A 7772-nucleotide genomic window follows, 5' to 3' on the forward strand; every position below is an offset into this window, starting at 1 on the left:
GCCCCCACCATAGGTACCCATGGAGATCTCCGGACTGAAATATTCATTCTTGTTTGCTCGCCCAGACAGTGTGGTCCTAATTGCAGCATCAGAGGAGCTCCTCCTCTTCCTCTCGCCTGGCTTGGCTGCAGTGGAGACGAGCCTCATCTGGGAGCAGGATGCCTCTGTAAGCGTGTGTGTGTGTGTGTGTGTGAGTGTGTGTGTGTGGGTGTACATCCGTCCTCCTCTGAGCTTGATGGATGCCTGGCTGCTTCTCTGCCGTCACGTTCTTCTCACTCGTTGGAGCTCCGGCCTGCCGCCGCTCATTTACCCAGCCTGCACCGCGCCTCTGGATCGGGCCTCCCCGCCTCTGATGCAGCTATTGATCTCCCTGTCAACACGTCCCTCTATCTGTCCGTCTGTCTGTCCACGGGGTGTGTGAGAGGCTCTGGAGTTTTCCATCAGTTCCTGTGCCAACCCTGGCCCTCGCCCGGCCAAGCTCAGCCATCTTGTGGGATTTTTGGCTTTTAATTATAGTAAGAGAGGATTAATTATGGCAGTGGAAACAAGGGGCCATGCATTATTGATGCTATGAGTGAAGGGCTGGAGGGGGTAGAGGGTGCTAATTAAATCACTGCCCTACTGCCACGGCCTCCTCTCGTCCTGCCTTCGCCGTGTCTTCCACCTGCTACGTCTCCAGCCCGGCCCACCGCTCGCTCCCGGCTCTCCTCATGCATGCTCACATCTGCACGGTCCTCCTCTCCCCCTCTCCACGCCTCACTGACACCATCAGGGTTTAGAAATGATGCCGCTCACTCTGACATTTACTTCAGAGAACGCGTGTTCTCGCTGTACAGGAGCGCACGGCGCCGTGTGAGCGATCTGTCTGCAGTGACACTCTTTAATTCACTCTCATCGCCTCACTTTTAATTTCAACCCCCATTAGGGAAGCCCTTTCTGATCAAACATGAGATGAGCTTCTTTTTTCCTCTAGGAGGGAAATGTAACAGAATGCTGCCACCTGCTGGATGTTGTTCATCTAATCTCAGTAGAAGAGGAGACTCTGGCACATCAGCCTTTTCCCTCCTTTTTTCGCTTCCATTCAGAAACCTTTGGCTTACGTTTGAATTTGCTTCAACTTTTCCAGCTGTGAATGATGCCGCTGGGCCAAAGGCAGGACAAACTTCACTCTGAAAACACAGAGAGGCACAAAACTTAAGTCTCCTTATGCAACAAGCATGTCTTTGATGAGAGCATGGAAGCCAGAATATCTGGAGACGATCTGGAAAAACATACAAACAGAATGTCAGCGGTGACCACTGCGTCTCCATGTGTGACAGAGTGATTCTATAAAGTGGCAAAAATGATCCTCAGAGCTTTTAATCTCCATTGAAATGAAAGAATCCGTTTCCTGCAGATTCTTATGCTGAACAGTGACTCTCCTCTTCCACTTCATGCCAGATGATCTTCCAGACTGCGGAGGAGTTTCCAGTCGGGTCACCTGAAGGTCGTGCTCTAAAAGAGATGCTGCTGCTGCTGTGGGGAAATATCTGAAGAGAAGTTCACCTCCTCTACAGAAAGTGGTCATTTCTGGCTCCATGTTGTCTCTTGTGGATGAGCTCGGCCTTTCGGGGAGTTTTGTATCTCAGCTCACTGGTTTGTCTCGATCTGCTGTTCATCATTGAATTCCTGAAAAGAGCTGACACAGGCAGCCACAGAGCAGGCTGATTCAATGAGAGGCTCATTACGAGCCTTTTTGCAGAGATGTTGACAACATGCAGGCCGGCGGCCCTGCAGCGTCTCATCCCACATCCAGCAAACCTGTCCTGGGGAGCCGAGGCTCCGTGGACAGGTGGAGGAGGACAGCAGCATCTCCAGGCAGTGAAGAATTACCTCTATTTACATATCATCTGTCCCGTGCAGGCCAGAATTATCGAAGTTTTTTTTCAACTTTACTTTAAATGGAAAAAAAAACACGACTTTGTATGATTCCAGTGCTGTGATTGCAGCAGTCCAGCGGCAGGTGGCGCAGCTGCACCCTGGATGAGCTCAGTGAGGGAAAATGGAAATGCAGCTTTTCTCCCAGGTTGATCAGACTGTCCTGCAGACACAACGTGCTCATTGTGCGATGGAGTTACATAAGTGAATGAAGGATGGATGAATGAGGAGCAGGAGAGGTGCTGACTGACAGCCCCCCCCCCCCCCCCCCCCCCCCCACACACACACACACACACACACACATCTCTCTGTGCACCTCTGCTGAATTACCACCTGCTATGTTTGTACAAAGCCGCTCTGTGATCCTGACTAATGGAATATTTCACCTTTTACAGTGCTGTTTTGTGCCTGAACTCCCCAGTGGATGGATCAGCTTATTACTGCAGAGAGAAGCAGCTTCCACCGAACGGGGCGTTCGGATGACTGATAATTGGACCTGACACTGTTTACCCTGTCAACATTGTTTATTCCAGACTAAACAGCCTATAAGGGCCTGAAACCTGCATTTGAGCTCTCCTGCGGTATGGCTTTCACAAAATGATGTGAAAATAAATGATTTGTTGTTTGTGTGATTTTGTTTTTGATTTTTTTGTCTTGGCAAATGAATGGTTTGACAGTTTCACATCCAAAATGTTATTTATGAGCTCAAAATGGCTGAAACTGATGATAAAAAATGAGGGGGAAAAGCTAAAATATCTAAAACTACCACATTAAAATGGAAAAAAAAAGTTAAAATATCAACTACGACTTCTGTAAAATGAGAAAAAAAGCAAAAGTGGCTAATAGTGCTATTGTAACATAGGAAAAAAAAACCCTAAAACAACTAAAATGCTCCTGTGAAAAGGGGAAAAAGTTAAAAATTCAAAAACTGCTACTGTTAAATGGCAAAAAGACAAGATTAAATGACTACAATCATTGAAATTGTTATTAACTCAGTTAAATTGACTAAAAAAAGAAAAGTGGTTCATGTGAGACAATGAATGTTAAAAATAATCATAACAACAAAATGTTTGATAAATATAGAGAGACTAAATATCCTGTTTCTTTTATTTTGAAAGCTAAAGGTGTTTTGTTTTGAGTGTCATCTGGTGGGAACCTGAGAGGACAGGCTGGTTTTGGCGCTGAGGGGGCCGCAGACCCCCCGCTGTGTGGGGTCTTCACAGCAGATCAGGTGTCTACCTTCAGGACATAAAGACGCATTTTGTCGCTGTCACATGGTAGCAGGCACCCTGTATGGGAGGAGATGGAATTACACACTTTCCTGAAATCTGTCTTTGGAGCTGGAGGGTCTCCAGTGTGTGTGTGTGTGTGTGTGTGTGTGTGTGTGTGTGTGGCTCTACATACAGATGCCTTCAGTCAGTGTCTGGAAAAGAACCATCAGGCCACAAATCTGAGTTAATTGCAGCCACTAACAAATGGAGACGTCCTCTGGGGCGATCAGACCGCAGGTACACTTGTTACATAACGGAGAGCAAATACCAGATCAAATATTAACAAATCAGGTCAATTGGCTCAGAATGAGGCAGACACAAATATCAAGATCAGCTGCAGTGCAAACAGAAAATCAAGGCTTTTTTTTTTTTTTTTTTTTTTTTACACGAAGTGCTTTTCCCCGTTAATCCCTTTATGTGCAAATGAGCTCATCTAGTGAAGAACATCCATTTGGTTTCCAATTAGAGCGATTTGTCCTACTTGTCAGTGTGTCAGCGATGTGGAGGCATTCTGCTAATATGACAGACGGGCCCAGGATTTCACAGCGCCTGGCTGCTCCGGCTCCTCGCAGCTTTGAAAGCTCTACCTGACAGTTTGTCTAATAACTGGAAGGGAGGGGAGAGGAGAGGAGAGGAGGCTTTCATGGGTTTTTTTTACTGCTGTGGCTCTGTTTCATCAGCGGGTGTCTCTGTATGTTCCAGCTCCCTGTTCTGGAAGGCGATCTGAGCAAACCCCTCAGGGACCGGTGACTTACTGCAGGATTTACCCACCGACAGAATGTGTTGTCTGAATTTTTAAAAATCTGATTTACTGGTGCCCTAAATCTGATTTGCTGCAGCTCTAATCCAGCACACATGCGACGGACAGACTGATTCAGTCAATCAGTGCTCGGTGGAACGTGCTGGGACTTCACTTTTAACCTGTTCTAATTGCAAACAGCGATTCCGCCTCTATTCTTTGCTCGTCCACATCTTGTTTTCACTGATTTCTTTCATCTTTTTTCACAGTGGCTTTTCCTGCTAAATCCTCTCATGTTTTGCCAGAAAGCGGTGATTATTCTGGAAGATTAAATGCCTCTTATTATATTGAAGTTTCAGATCAGAGCTGATCATCCAGTTTGCGTCCGCAGTGGGAGATTTGCTCAGTCTGCGGTCTGCTTGGTGCTTATCTGCACTTCGTGTCTCGGTTCGTCCTGCAGGGTTTTGCTCCGACTTTATGGGGTCTGTTGTCCAAAGAAAGCTGAGCAGAAGTCATCAAGTCAAGTTAAGCTCCGTAAATACGTGTTTTAGGTGAACAGACAAGTCGAACATGTGACTGTGAGTGTGTGATTGTGTATCTGTGTCTCTGTGTTTGTTCTGTGGTGGACTGGTGAACTGTCCGGGCTTTATCATGGCTTTGCCCTCGTTTGCTCTTTAAGACAGACTGCAGTTACACTTATGGTCCTGTGAGAACAAAAACAGAGTGATATAACAGAATCAATAAGAGCTTCATCCTCCACGTTTTCCTTTATTGACCCTTATTTATTTAAAAGAATGTAAAAAATGCAAAAAAATAAATAAATAAAAAATACAGGGAGAAGGCATCCCCAAGAAGCACACACACTCTGAGAATATAAAACGGAGGGATTTTATGATGAAAACTGAGACTGCTGGCGTCCGTCTTCAAGCAGTGTGAGCGGAGGACGAAACGTGTTGACTAAAGGTCAACAGCAGTTTAATGTAACGCCACAAGTGTATTTACGTACTGATTTATGCTGCCACATGCGTCGCAGTCACATGATGTGTAGTTCGGAGGTGGTGTGAACAGAGAGGAGGCGTAAGGCCGTGTGATGCTGAAAGCAGGAAAACGCCGATGGTTTCTGTGAAGCTCGGAACCAAATGAACACAAGAGAAACCTTTTAGCGCATCCTGCATTTTGTAAAGTAAACTCTCATTGCACCAGGTTTGATAACTCCTTCTATTTCCTCATACAACCTGATTCCATCTTAAGTGGGTCATACCAGTAAATCAATAAGCACTATTGCATTTTCTCTGTTTGTTTTGTGCAATGAGGTATGAAGACATCATAAGAATAGATCTGCATGTTTGACGAAGCAGGAACAATGAAAATAATAAATATATCATCAGATTCTGACTTTATCGATCCCTGAAATAAATAATAATAATAAATCGTCAAAATCTGCAGAAAGATTGAAGGGGAATGTGCATAAAGTCACCTGTCAGCGCAGATCACCACTGCAGACTCAGCAGTTTTTGATTCTAATGCTGCTTCAGAATCAGGCATCTTCACCAGAGGTCATCAGACTGAAGCGCCTCTCTAACCCTTTCTCATCTTTGAGACAGACCGTGTGTTTACATGGGACTTTTTATTCCTCTATAAATCCGAATAAAGCCTCATTCCGCTCTAAAGTGACCATGTAAACGCCTGAAAACTTCATTCTTCCTTTGGAAACAGAATTATATGCTAATTAGGCGCGACTCCATTCTGGTCGTTCTGCGCATGCTCCGTCGTGATGACGCTGTTTTCCAAGATGGCGGCCGCGGTCCGCGTCTCCACGATTTATTTAGCGGCAGTTTTAGAAGAATTGGACATATTGAAACGAGCGAAGCGATGCGTGCTTAACAACGTGGATTTCTTTCAAAGCTGTGGCGTTAAAGTTAATCGAGAAAGAAAGACGAGAAACAAGCTGTTTGCTTCCGGGAGACGTCAGTACGCCACCGCCGCTCTGTCCAATCAGAACGCTTCACAGACCCCAGCGTTTTTCCCACGTAAACACCAAGCTCATGAATAAAATTCTGAATTGTTTTAACACCATGGAACCACAGTGACTGCTGCACTTAAAAGGTCACAACGAGACTCCGCCCTCCAACCAGACACTTGCACATATGAGACCAGGCCAAGTCCCAAACCTGGACCTCCTCAGAGCTGAAGCCCCCCGAAGAGGCAGCAGAGCATCTCTCTGAGGCCTGAATGACTCCCAGAACGGCTTTTCTTGGACTTTTTTTTTTTTTTTTTTTTTTTTTTTTTTGCCTTTTCAAAACAAAGAAGTTTACCCTTTGCGTTGTCATTCAGCAGTAATTGCTCAACACCTGGCTTCATTAAGCGCTGGAGGTCCGTCGCCTGCCAGCCGCTTACACAGAGGCCGTTACGCAGGCCTCGTGAAAAATTGCACAACTCCTGTTTAAATGCACTGCAAGTTACACAACCGCCGAGGGACAAAAATAGCAGTGAGAGACTGAGAAAGGTTTTAATTTCTTTGGAAACATTCTGCAGCTACTCACACAATCTGGGTTTTGTGTGCAGCTTTTTTTTTTTTTTTTCTGATGCTGAATCAGTTTCAAATGCAAATGAAGGACGGGCGCCGGGCAGCCGGCTGGAGGCATGTCGCTCTGAAGAACAGTCAAACCGTCAGCCCCTTCCTCCAGACACCTTGGACTGGGGTGGCAAACATAAGGTCCGTGGGCCAATATCAGCCCTCAAGAGGCTGCAATCCGGCCAAGTTTGGAAAAACAGGAGTTGTTTTGAAGATGTTTCACTGTATTTTGCACCAAAAAGTTAAATTCGAATTGATTTTATGTTGAGATTGGAGTCGTTTCCAGTTGTAATTGTTTGTGTTTTGACAGAATATCGACATTTTCATCAGGTTTACTCTGAGATTAGAAACTTTGATGCTTAATTTAAAGTTTATTGGCACAATATTATACAGAAGATGAAACTGGGCTCTATGTGGCCATTGAACTAAAATGACTTTGACACGCCTGCTTCAATACTTGAATAGATTTTTGACTCTTTGAACAGACGTGCTCCCACAGTACTGTACCCGCCCTGACCTTAGATCTGCCTGTACAGCACCTCTACTATACTGGCCTTGTTTCTCCCCCTCCTCCTCCTCCTCCTCCTCTTCCTCCCACCACTACAGCTCTCTCGCCCTTTGCTGCTCTTGCCAAAGCTCAACTCTGCCCGAGGGCCAAATCCAGCGCTCGGTACTGTCCAAATCCCTCAGCCATGTGAGTGAAACAACAGCGAGGCCCCAGAAATTCGCTCTGAACAAACCAGTCACTCTCTGCTCTCGGCATCCTCTCCTTTCTTCTCGCTCTGCTTTAAGTCTCATGTTTTCTCTGGATTTCATTCTTCTCATTAACAGTCAAACCCAAGAAGCCAACAGATTGTTTTTGTAAATTGTCTTTTGTTCCATCTGTAAAGTTCTCCATCAGAGCCGAGGCTTAGCGTCGGCGATGGTCGTCACATCGCTGGGGGTTTATGCCCCCTCCTGCATACATCCTGCTTTACTCCAGTCTGGTTTATCCCTCCTTGCTCCCTCCCTCTCTCAGCATAAATCTCTCATTCACAAATAGAGGCCAAAAGAGGCTCAGCTGATGGGATGAGATTATTATTTTTTTTTTTCTGATTACAAATCAACCTCAGCTCAGATGGGTGGAGAACCGGAGCCTCTCCACCCCCCTCCCAGCGCAGGCTCCTCCCCGGTCTGCTCATATCTCCACCCTCCCGTGTCCCCTGGCCACGCCCCCTCCACCCTCTGCCCGCCCACTCCAGCCCCTCACCGCCGGATCCAGGGACATGCC

Source organism: Salarias fasciatus, chromosome 4, assembly GCF_902148845.1.
Source record: "Salarias fasciatus chromosome 4, fSalaFa1.1, whole genome shotgun sequence".
NCBI classification, from domain to species: Eukaryota; Metazoa; Chordata; class Actinopteri; order Blenniiformes; family Blenniidae; genus Salarias; species Salarias fasciatus.